Here is a 13,742-nt window from a genome sequence, read left to right on the forward strand (position 1 = left end):
CCATGTGTATATATGTCTCTGGTGATTCCTTATATGATCAATCAATTTTTTTCTAAAAAAAGGGGGGGGGGATACATGAGTGAATTCAGGTACTGTGAATTATAAACAGTTAGGAACTTCAATATTTGGCAACTTATGTTTTAGAATATTTCACGGCAAATTTAGTAAGTAAAATTTTGATTTGATTGGTCATTTTGACAAACATGTGAAGATAAGAACTGGTGAGCTTTTTGTTGAATATAATGAGAAGATAGTGTTAAAAATGTTTGCATAGTTCATGAGTTGAGAATTATAAAACAAAATATATTGAACCTTGGACAAACAGATCAAGTCCAACATTTAGCCCCCTCCCCCCTTTTGGATCCGCCTATGAAGTAATTTTAAATGAAGGAGGCGAATGAGGCAGTAGGAATTTGAAACTTCTAGCTGTCTATGCGGTATGGGCTTTGCTCATTGTTGAAAGCCGTACGGTGACCTATAGTTGTTAATTTCTGTGTCATTTTGGTCTCTTGTGGATAGTTGTCTCATTAGCAATCATACCACATCTTCTTTTTTTTATATTTATAGGACATTTCCTAAGAATATTACAAGGAAAATCCAAATTGTCACAGATTCTTAACTGAACTTGTGTCAGATTTATAGTAAAATTTCTAATTCACTGACAACTGTTGGACATGGTCACAGGCAGGGGCGGATCCAGAATTTTAGAAAGGGGGTGTAGCGAAGTTTTTTAAAGATTTTTTGAAGAAAAATGGGACTTTTTGGGGCTAAAAAACATAAAATAAGTGTAAAATGCATATTTTTAATGGTTCCCTATTTGGGCATGTATATTTTAAAGTTGGTGTAAAGTGTAAGGGTTGGACATTTTAAATGTTTATGCTGTATTCTCCCTATTAATTGTCTTTCATAAAATGATAGTATGGAACCAAAGCTATGTACTGATATATAATTACATGTGGGAATTGTCAGTAAAAAATAGACATGGAAAACTCTCGTTTGTTGTATGTTAAGTTAGAATAACCTCACAGATTTCTTGTTGTAAACCAGATATACGCCGGGCTTTTCGATGAAATTTACAACAAGACCGACACGATTTAAGAAAGACAAACAAGCAATTTTTATCCAAATGTTTCAACCAACAAAATTAAGGGAAGTGAGGGGTTCCAAATTAACCAAAGGCTACGAATAAGTCTAAAATGACAACGAGTTTATGAATGACGATCGACAAATGGAGACATAAAGGCCACAACCCGGCCACTGAGCAGCTGCTTGCAGTATGGTCTTGAAAAAAGGTATTAAATATATCAGTTCGGCGAAACAAGTTGACATTCCAGTCACACATGCAAAACCCCGCCCCAAAAAAATATGCCCGGTTTTTTTATTCATCATGTTTATTTAATGCTAAATGATTCTGTTCGAAATTTTCGTTTCTTAAAGCAAAAAAGTGGACAAGATTATTGTTTTCAATCCAGATACGGCCATAATTTTTGTTTTTAAAAGGCAAAAACCAGAGTCAGATTTTTTCTTTCAAATATCTCAGACTGCCGTCTCAAACAAATGGTTCGTATCTAGAGCTTATGTTGACTGAGGATCATCATTCAGCTATGTTATTTCTAGTTAAAATAGGCCGAGGCGTTTTGGGTAACACATGTTTTCGTAGGTAAATAATATTGCTTTTTTTTTTTATGAAAGTGTAATAGAGTATAACCGTTTCTGTCTCGTGGAATTGTGAAATAGAAGTCAATACATTCTTACTCAATCCTGCTCAGTGGCCGGATTGTGGCCTTTATGTCTCCATTTGTCGATCGTCATTCATAAACTCGTTGTCATTTTAGACTTATCAATCCTGTGTCGCTTTGAAGATGTCATGATTGTCATCCTCAGTCTATCCATGTGTTACTGTAATTTGGATTTCAAAATGACTGAGTGACGTTTTTATGGCGAACTGGTCAACTCCACTATAGCGAATCACACGACTTTAACATAATCAGTAAATACCAACAAAAAACATCATTTAATGTAAAGAATTGTCGCATGAAAAAAAATACACGGGAAATGGCAAAGTTATCGAAGTCTTGTCTTGAAGTCTTGTCTGATTAATCAGTTTACAAAAAAAAATGTCCAAGCAAAGGGGGCGTATGCCCCTCTACGCCCCCCCCCCCCTTTGCCCCCACCCTCTGGAACCGCCACTGACAGTTATACTCAAATTGCAGACTCTTATTAGTAATAACAAAAATCTGTGTTTTCTGTGACCTCATTTTGTAAAATATATGTACATGATATTTTATTTATGACACTCTAACTGTCTAACAGTTACATTTAATTATTCTCTGATTTAGAGTAATTCTCGTTTGTCAATTTTCCAAACTTCACCATCATGCCCCCCTCAGCACAATTATTTAATTATGAATGGAACAAAATGTGAATGAGTTATAAATAATAGATAATTGATTGAATATCCTTTATTTAGTTTTTCTTTATTCTCATGATTCTTCCAGAGACATATTATGCTCTGAGAATAATGATCCTTTATTCTATATTTTTGCTTTTTAACTATCTTTTTTCTTTTTTTTTTGTTGTCCTTATTTAATTCCCCATTCTCGATTCCAGACTAAGTTAACTCTTACATAAATGATATGATATTATACGTAAATGTACGAAAGCTTGGATCCTCGAATACGGAAAACCGGAAATCTTTTCACCGTGGTCGTTTTTGTATAATATGACGCGAAAGGACGCTCGTCTGCTGATGTTTGAAAATGGTCAGACAGTTGATACAAAGAACTTTGGTTTTTCAAACAGATGGTTCAAAAAGCTATTGTAAACAGATATACTGAAATGGGTTACACTACCGATTAACTGGAAGAAACCGGGGAACGAAACATACATTTTAAAAAGTCATCGCAACAAAAGTGTATCCGGATAACTTTTTTGTACTTGTCCAATGAAAGGTAAATATAATCATGCACATTTTTAGGACGATGTTAGACTAGTAAAAATCTAAAAGCCAGGACCCCCCCCCCCCAAAAAAAAAAAGAGTAACGACAATGCAGGATAACATTTTCATCATAGCCCCCCCCCCCCCCCCCCTAAACCCTTGAAAATCCAAGTGGGAACTACCTTACCAACTCACCCCACTTTATATGCAACTTTGGATCAAATCCAGTTAAATATCCAGGTTTGAAATTAGCAGGGGCCCATTTGCCCCTAAAATTTGGAGTGGGCTTCTAAAACTTCTGCTTTTCTTTCATAGAACTATATAAATTGTGTAAAAAATATAAGATGTGGGCTACAATGCCATAATTTGAACTTCAGCTTTTATCCGACAGCTCAGCTTACATGTCGGATAAAAGCTCTACAGAGCTTAATTATGTTGTATTGTTATATGTATAACTGACTTTAAATAAATCTTTTATGCTTTTATGCTCATACTTCAATCCCTAATTATACTCCTGCCAACAGTCATGACAGTGGCAACTCACCTTACTTGGGAAAAATCTAAATGAATACAACATCAATATACAGTGCTCCAGCTAGAAATCAAAAGGGGCAGGGTGCCAGTGGAGGGCAAGGCACTTTTTTATGATAGGAAAAGGCACTGCTCATTTCTTTTCTTTACGTTTCTGTGTGTATCACGAGTTCATATTCTTTTTTTTACTGTATACATGGTATATGTTGTCAATAAAGATGCATAAGGTCCGAGACCGCAATTGTCGTCCCTTGATTTCCGTTATTCACGAATATAGTCCCTAGTGTTGACAGTGGGTTACTGGCCATTAATTTTTATACCCCTTCCAAATTTATTTCTCCATGTTTAATGCCTCAAATTGCAAGAAAGGGGGTAAAAAACAGTGTAAAAAAATTTTGGTCCCTAATTTTTTTTAGAAAAGTAGAGTTTGGTCCAGCTGAAAAAGGTTAAAAATTGGCACCTCGGAAGCTATCAAAAGATTTCAATACGCCCTATATGTAAAATTGTCCATATTTTGAGTTAGAGCCGATGAAGTTTTCTATAATTTTGATATAATTTGTCCCAAAAGTAGTACAGCACACTGTAAAAATTTCATTGAGAAAGCGCAGGTGGGATTTTAAAAATTTTATATATATGTTATAAAGGTCTGCCAACTTGCCCTACTTTAAAAAATGAAAACTTATCTACCCAGATTTTAAAAAAAATGTGACTGTCACCAGTAAAACTGCATTTGCAACCGTCAAATCCACAATTGACGGTGACAACTCTTCAACTACAGTACTGGTATTCCGATTCTAATTCATAACAAAAAGATATAATACGATGGAGTTTGAAAAAATGTATAAATTGACATACAAAAAAAATCTGTGAAACTTTATGAATGATTTTCGCGCAAAGACGTCATGGCTAAATATGACTTCATACAAATGAAAACTTACAAATTGGAGGTTAATAAGTTGCCTCTTCGATTCAAATTTGGATAAAATCACTGTAAAACAGTGAATTGGAGATGGTGTTGTTCTATTAATGACAACATTGTAGTAAATCGAACCTTTGTTGATCCAATCAATTCAATATTCCGGCTCCCTCCTTAGTTTTGCCTTGTCAACAGGGGAAATGTATTAGGTCCGAGACCACAATTGTCGTCCCTTGATTTTCGTTGTTCACGAATAAAGTCCCTAGTGTTGACAGTGGGTTACTTGCCATTAATTTTTATACCCCTTCCAAATTTATTTCTCCATGTTTAATGCCTCAAATTGCAAGTAGGGGGGTAAAATTACACTGTAAAAAAATTTGGGTCCAGAATTTTAAAGGAAAGTAGTGATTTGGTCCAGGTGAAAAAGGTTGAAAATTAGCACTTCAAGTTCGGAAGCTGTCAAAAGATTTCAAGACGCTCTAAACATAAAATTGTCCATATTTTGAGTTAGAGCCGATGAAGTTTTCTATAATTTTGATATAATTTGTCCCAAAAGTAGTACAACACACTGGAAAAGTTTCTTTGAGAAAGCGCAGGTGGGATTTTTTTTATTTTCATTTATGTTCTAAAAGAAATGCACTACGAAATGATTGTGGTCTCGGACCTAAGATTTATTGGAGAATACATTTATTTAACTACTCTTATATATGCTTAATTTTTTTAGTGATTTGCCAGATAATTGCAAAGAAACCTGTTAATTGTATCATAATATATCTTATAGGTTTTTTAGCCAACTCAAAATCATGCTTTTAGGACCCTCTTGTTGTACTGAGGAAGTGGACCGCTCAAGAAGATGAAAGGTAATGTAAATATAAAAATAAGAAAATGTAGTATGATTGCAAATAAGAAAAGAGAGGAATTTGTAAAAGTGAAAATTCACTTGTTTTCCAATCCTAATACTAATAAAAGTGTCTTATATTGTAATGTTTAAATTACCTAATTATTTAAAAAAAAATATTGTTTACACTAATGAGAAAAGACAACTCTCCATCAGAGATCAAATGACATCAAAGTTAACAACTATAGGTCAACATACATCCTTTAACCATGAGCAAAGCCCATACATTATACCATATATACTGTAAATTCTGAAATATTGTGTGCATTTATTATTGCCACCATTGCCATTTTCAGTGGCAGATCCAGAAATTTTCATAAGTGAGGGCCCACTGACTGCCTAAGAGGGGGCCCGCTCTGGTCATGATTCAGTGATTCCCTATATAATCAACCAAATTTTTCCCAGAAATGGGGGGCCCTGGCCCCCACCTAAATCTGCCTCTGATTTTATCATTTAAGACTTAAATGCAAGTTTAATTTTTAGGATTTTGAGAAAAATCCTGTTAAATTCATAAAAAATATTTCAAAATGCGAGTTTAAATTATTGCGTTTACAACTAAACTCTGTCCCATTTTTAGCAATAATCATGCTAATAAAAACCTCACAATAATTTCTGAATTTACAGTAGTCCGGTATATAAAAAGACCCTAAATGAAAACGAAAAATTTGTAAAACAATTCAAACTGAATTACAGGCTTCTGACATGGGACAGGCACATACTAATTGAAGGATGTGATGGGGGCTAGACTATATAGCTAGCAGTTTGTGGTGCCAAACCCACCTAACCTGGTACATGTATATTGATGTGAAAAGGGCTTAACTCACCGGATCTATACAATAAACAAAAAAGAAATGCATCTAACAAAAACACACACAAGACGTGTTTTTTGTCAGTAAATTTATTCACACATTGGCAAGATACATGTACATTGAAAAGTTGTTCTTTTGTTAATTGCCTGAAGTACGGATTATAACACAAATGACAACAAGCCCGAGAATACAGTTCTTCCATAGTGCATTAAATTCAAATTAAAAAAGTCGCACCTGCTCTTTCTCAAAAAGATTTTTACAGTGTAGTGTACTACCAGTGAGACAAATAATATCAAAATTGTAGAAACTTCTACCAGCTCTAATGTTCATGAGTTTAGTCTTTCCTATATATCAAAATGGTGTATTTTAACATTTTTGCCTATTAACTTAAAACAGCAAAACAAGATCTAATAAACATCTGACAATAATTAATGCCTAGAATGATTTTTTAACTGTATACAGCAGAATAGATAAATTAAAACCAGAAAGTTCATACTGTACATATATTTATTAGCTAAGCTGTTGATCTTCTTTCTGTTGTTTGCTTACATGTTCTTTGCATTCACTCAAAAGTAAAAGTACATATAGTTCTGTAAAGGTGAAAATTAGTGAGCATTAGTTCAATATGTTCATACTACATCTAGTTTTTGTCTGGACTTCATGGACTTCTTGATTAAATAATTTAGATTTTATACAATTTTAGCTTGATACCAAAAGAATGGAAAGTACAGTATTAAAACCACTGGTGAACATGTACTGTACATGTTGTAGGTGTGAATGTCCTGCAAAAAGAACTCATATCAAAGTATGTTCATCTGCAGAATTTCAGTAAATATAAATAATTTGATGCACTCTGTTCTCAAGTATAATTGTACATGTACACTTGCTTATTTTTCTCTCTTTCCAATGTCAAGTATGCTTCAAGGCATCCTTACCCTGATCCCCTCCTGCTCCATACACACACACTCAGAAGTTCAAATAATCAGCATTTATAATATTACAAACCTACCTAGTCAGACTGGCCTATACAATGTATATTATGAATTGACAAGTTGTTCTTGTCTTGAATACATAAAATATTTGCCACTGGACATAGTTTCCGTACAATAACTTTAGTTTAAGTAAATGGATATCTATCTCTATGAAATTTAAATACAAGGTTTGAACCCACACAAGGAAGATTGGGATTGATTTTGGGGTTATGGTCCCAACAGTTTAGGAACAAGGAGCCCAAAAGGGGTCAAAATAAGTATTTTCCTAGGTTCCAGACAATTACTTGTGTATAAGTGTATGGATCTTTCTGAAATTGTACCACAAGGACTTGAAGGTTCCATACCAAAAAAAAAAGGTTGGGATTGATTTTGCGGGTTATCAATGGTTATGGCACAAACTGTTTATGAATTAGGGGCCAAAAACAATACTTCTCTAATACTTTGTATAAGTTGCTTATTTCTAGACCAATTTCAATGGGATTTTATTCTTGAATTCTTGGGGTTCTTTAATATGCTGAATCAAACCCTGTATTAAGTTTTTTTTTAATTTGGTCCCCGTTTTTATACGACCGCAAAATGTTTGCGTTCTTATATTGGTATCACGTTGTAGGCTATATAAAATGTACAATATACAATGCAATATTCACTTAACTACCAACTGATAAATTAAAGCAATCTTCACCATTCAGTGATTACAAGCACTCTGATTACCATTCTAGGGTTATGCCCCTTTACAAGTGGAAAAATTGAAGAATTTTTTAGTTTCTGTTCTCTTAACTTAAGTTTGTCTCAACTAAATTTAATGAAATGTGTATATAATGCTTATTACCTCTAAACTCAGTTTAAGTTCAATTTTTGGCATCTTCACTTTTACAGTTCTTGAGTTATGTCCCTTTATAACGTTATATGCTAGCAGGGGCATCATCTGTGTCCTTTTGGACACATTCCCCATTTATTTTTTTAGAAGTTACTATTAATTCTAACCATGACTGTATGACATTTTATATTTTAATATTTTATGATGTATTTAAATGAGTAGTTATTGTTGCAAACTCCATTAGAATTTTGAATTGAGATCATTTTTGGAATAAGAGAAAGGGGGACGCGGAAATAAAATTGGGGTGGGGGTCAATTTTTTTTTCTCATTTTAGATTTCAGAATTTAAAAAGAAAATTTCTTCAAATATTTTTTTTTTGAGAGGATTAATATTCAACAGCATAGTAAATTGCTCAAAAGCAAAAAAATTAAGTTCATTAGACCACATTTATTCTGTGTCAGAAACCTATGATGTGTCAACTATTTAATCACAATCCAAATTCAGAGCTGTATTCAGCTTGAATGTTGTGTCCATACTTGCCTCAACCTTCAGGGTTCGACCTCTGCAGTCGTATAAAGCTGCGCCCTGCGGAGTATCTGGTTAAATTGGTCACATGCATGAATAGAGTTAGTTTTCATTATTTAAAAAAAAAAGGAAAATATGTAGTATCATTGCCAATGAGACAACTATTCATCAGGTCAAAATGACTGAATGTTAGCAACTAAAGATCACTTTACATGTATGTACAACTTTCAACAATGAGCAAAACCAGTACAGCATCAAGCAAGCTATGTCCTGGAATGACAGATGTAAAACAATTCCAAAGAGAAAATTAAGGGCCTGATTTACATAAAAGCGAAAAAAACAACCAAGATAAATACATGTTGCAAAAACAACAACTATTATTTCTCCACTCCAGTTGTTCACACGATATTTATGTATATATATATATATATATGTAAGTTTGGTAAATCATTACTTATCAAATTTATGTTATCATTTTTGCTTGATTGGTAAGCCAATATTTTATGGTTATTTTTTTTTTTAATTACAGCAACTGTATTCCAAGAGTCTGATGGCTGATAATGTATTACAGGATTTTATCTAAGCAACATCTTAGAAGGATAAGTGCAAATGTATGAAGGAAGCCGTGGGTACAAATAGCAATTACAGCAGATACATGCAGGAGAGAACTCTTAAACAAAGACATGATATGGGAGTGATGTATTCAAGAAATCTCAAACACATGGAATTAAATATTGTGTATATTTTTTCAAACACAAGTACTTTCAGAATATAATACAATCATGACAATTCAAATTCAAATTATTGTTTATAGTCTAAAAATGAATAATGCATGTTTTAAACTGAATTTTATATAAATATTTGAAAGAACAAGAACTTTTATATTATTGTGAAGCCAAACTTTGAAATTTTCTAATGGTATAAAAAAACTCATCATAGATACCAGGACTAAATTTAGTGTATACGCCAGATATGTTTGTTGTTTGTCAAAATATGTTTTGAAATAAGAAGGAAACAGTTGTAAATAACTGTAAGGCATTCAATATGGCATATCAAATACATTTAACAGAACCTTTCTATTTCAATTTATTAATATAATGCGAAATGAGGTATAAATCAATCAGACAGCTACACAACAACAAAAACATATGAAAGGCATTAAGGTGCTAACATACAGTCCTCAACAATAAACAGTTGTCTAAACAATGTCATGATCTACTTAATTAACCAGAGTCTATACCAATCAAAGAGCTGCTATTAACACAATTTTTTTTAGATATGCTTTTTATTAGGATGAGACTTAAGACAACCACTGAAACCCTGGCTTAAAACAGGCACACGAATATGTGGCAGGGTAAACTACTTTTTTTCTTCAAAATTTTTAAAGAAGCATTGGCATCTTTTGCAAGTAAGACAATTTCCACAATGGGATTGGATTGTCTCATGACTGATAACCACAAAATGACTTATATATATACATATTAAAAATGAAATATTCATCAGTGCATACATATGCTTTAATTGAATTACCAATCCTTACATCACTTTTTAAAAAAATATTGCGACTTGAACGTAACCAACAAAATTCTAGGAGTGAACTTAAGGTAACCTGGATATTTGCTTGCCTTCTTTGTTTTATTACATCTTATCTCTTGCATTGGAGATATTGTGAGTTTGGATTTGTATTGATAAGGATCAAGAAAGTAAAATACAATTGAAGTATGAACACATAGTCAAGACCAAGAAGAATATTTATTTATATCAAAATAGAATGTGCACTAGATATATAGATTAGCATTGACTTATCTAAAATATGCTCAAATACTGTGAATTTGTGTGATTGGTGCTCAATTCACCTTCATTTCATTTAAAAAAAATTAATATGAATGCTTGATTCAGGTTAGCTTCACATGAAAAATTTAACATGAATTTCATGTTAGCTGAGCTCAATTCACATTAATTGAACGCGAGTTTCATGTATAAGCTTGTTTCAGGTGAATATCACATGAAATTTACCTTAACAAAATTTGCCTGTGTACATATATGGAAAACCCATGTATAACCCATTTAATTCACATTAGAACTTCGATACATGTCAACGATCATGGTAATTGGACAAATACGAATACATTTTGAAAAATATTTAATACAGGCACCATGCCTTTTACATGCAGAAATCACGCATGTATCACAGGTGTATTTCCTTACACATGTGATTCACATGTGAAACGCATGATCACATGTGTATATCATGCGTATCACATATTTTGCAAAATTTTTAATACAGGCACTATGCCTTTTGTATGCAGAAATCACGCATGTATCACGGGTGTTTTTCCTTACACATGTGATTCACATGTAAAACGCATGATCACATGTGTATATCATGCGTATCACATTCGTTTTTCACACATGTGTCACATGCGTGGCATGAAACGTCTCTTTCACATGCGTGCGACACACATGTGAAACGCATGTGTCACGCATGTTCACATGTGTGGCATTTTTACCAGTGTAGTCTTGCTAGTCAGAATTGTGAAATGTCCCTTCGGTTTCTTTTACTCTTCTTATAATACAAAAAAAGAGGAAATTACCAGTTAGAAGACCAAGTAAAGTGTTCAAGATGACTTTTATAGTGTAAACTGTTTTCATTATTGATGGCATATAATTACTTCCTTAATTCTTACCTGATTTATCCTATTACTGACCTATCGAATTGTTTTTATTTAATCATCATGTGGTTCGTTTAATCTCAGTGTTTCATTTGTATGAAATCGGTTAATGATTTTACCATCAAATCGTGTGCAATATGATATTTATCCATTTTCGATAGTTAAATTTTGAATATTTAAAACGCTGAGAGAGCCTTACTTTCTAAAAGGAGAAGGGGCTATAATGGCCAATATTGGCCTCAATTTCGAGAATTTGTCAAAATCTTCTGATTCGTATATATATATATATATGTGTATGTCTTTCTTTTTCCGTTGCAACACAATGCATCTTATATTGAATTATTTTCATGGGGCAAAGCTGCGCTCATACTGAATTTTAATTAATTAAACTTACTCAAAAATTTTTCGGCATCAAAGTTCTAAAGTTATAGTCCGTTTTTCATATATACCGATATCGGACTAAAGTTTGGCCATGAACAGATGTATTATTTTAACATGTTTTTTTGTGTCAATGGTTGATAACAATAAAGTTTGGCTATAGAAAGTAAATAACAAAGTGTTTTTCTTCATATTAAAGTAAAAAAGAGGGACGAAAGATACCAAAAGGGACAGTCAAACTCAGAAATCTAAAATAAACTGACAACGCCAGGGCTAAAAATGAAAAAGACAAACAGACAAACTATAGTACACATGACACAACATAGAAAACTAAAGAATAAACATAGCCTCTTAAGTACAGCCTAGCCCTTGTCGTCTATATTTATTGGAAGTGATTACGGAACTGATGCACGGAATTTTACTCGTGCTGTTGTTATGAAGCCTTTTATAGCGGAAAAGAAATCAGCGTATCATTCGATTAATACTTGATATACACAGACAGATTTGAAAGAACTAAATATAATTTAAAAGATGTAATCATATTTTTGAAAATGGTGGAATTCGTACTCCGTGAAAGGTAAGTTATGCATAAACTATATCATGAACATGTCACGTAAAAAGTGTTTCCGTCTTTTCACATTTATTATCTCTTTACGAAAAAGCGAAATGAAAACAAAATTTTAATTCTATGATTTCTTTTCTTTTAATTGCTTCAAATAAACTCATCATAGAAACCAGGACTAAATTTAGTATATAAGTTATTCAAAAATAAGTAAAACGGAACACAAATTACAAAACACGTATAAATTCTACGGCACAGCAGACGAAAACTTCAGTTTCCATTTTGCACTGACGTCTGTTTGGTAAAACGAAAACAATTTAGACCATGACATAATCAACAATAATGAAATGGCCATTTCTTTAATATAAACAATTTAGTTGAATCGTAAATAAGAAGCAAAGAAAAGTTGTCTCCAGTTGATAAATATCGTATCACACAGGGCAAAACTGATTTTCTGATTTCTGGACAATATTTTAAAGTTAAGTGTATGGATCGTTATTATTGTACCAAACGCCTCTATACCCTTACAGTTAGGTTGGGATTTCTTTTTTGGGTTGTTACCTTAACCGTCTAGGAAAAATGGACTAAAACAAAGTTTTGTAATACTTTGTTTATATTGCTTATTTCTTGACCAATTACAATTGGGTTTAATTCAAAGGTTTTAATTTTGTGATTCTTTAAATTAATATGCTGAATCTAACGTGTATTTAGAATTCCAAATTTGGACCTTGTTTTTGAATCGGTTCATATTAAGGTCTTGATGTCAAATGAAACTTTATTGTTTTTAGATTTTTAATGTTTGACTTGTCTACACATTGGTCCACATTAGAATTCAAAAGATCCAAAATGAAAGTTAGTATGAATCTATAAATACATTAAATTCTTATGTTTTTTTTTGTTATACTGAATCTAACTGTGTATTTAGATTTTTAATATTTGGGATTTGACGCTTGGTATAAAGATATATTTAAGTTTTCACACATAAGTCAGTAACTCGTGTTGAAGTAAGTCATTATTTTGTTTGAAATTCATGACAAAGACATCAACCAACTGGAGCTGGATGGTAAGTGTAACTTTTTATTTCACAGCACTTACTTCTTACTTATAACCTTTCACTAGCAATTTGTTAAAATATTTTACCAGATGATCAGTTTGCAGCAATTTGGTAAACTGTTTTAGCCATTGCTATTTTGTTTCCCAAAAGCCGATCGAAAAACCAGTAAAATGAGCATAGAGCATGGCATAAAATAATCATTTCTTTATTCTAAAAGCAAACCATTAAGCCAGGTAAGCATTCTTTAAAATCAATATCTTTTTTATCTTCACCTCTTTCAGACTTCAAAGATTATGTGATCTATAAGATCTATACAGCAATTTTTTTCTGGTTGGTTTTGCAGTTTTGTGCTAAAACAATGAAGACTGAAAAGAATCATGATCAATCCAATATGTTCTATTATGTTTTTTCTTACTTTGTGACTAGAAAATACAAACCATTGAAGATATTGTCTTGATTTGTGCAGTACGTTGCAACTTATAAGAGGGACGAAAGATACAGGAGGGACAGTCAAACTCACAAATCGAAAATAAACTGACAACGCCAAGGCTAAAAATGAAAAAGACAAACAGACAAACAATAGTACACACACCATATATAGAAAACTAAAGAATAAGCAACACGAACCCCACCAAAAACTAGGGGTGATC

The 13,742-nt window shown here is 32.6% G+C and overlaps 1 long non-coding RNA gene across 1 annotated transcript; it reads left to right on the forward strand.

Moving 5' to 3' along the window:
- The first annotated feature begins 2,721 nt into the window (after positions 1-2,721).
- Positions 2,722-9,302, forward strand: LOC139490897 (uncharacterized). The gene is made up of 4 exons (XR_011656434.1): positions 2,722-2,951; positions 5,167-5,245; positions 6,796-6,897; positions 8,956-9,302. It is a non-coding gene; the product is annotated as an uncharacterized lncRNA (long non-coding RNA).
- Positions 9,303-13,742: the final 4,440 nt, after the last annotated feature.

Source organism: Mytilus edulis, chromosome 10, assembly GCF_963676685.1.
Source record: "Mytilus edulis chromosome 10, xbMytEdul2.2, whole genome shotgun sequence".
Classification (NCBI taxonomy): domain Eukaryota; kingdom Metazoa; phylum Mollusca; class Bivalvia; order Mytilida; family Mytilidae; genus Mytilus; species Mytilus edulis.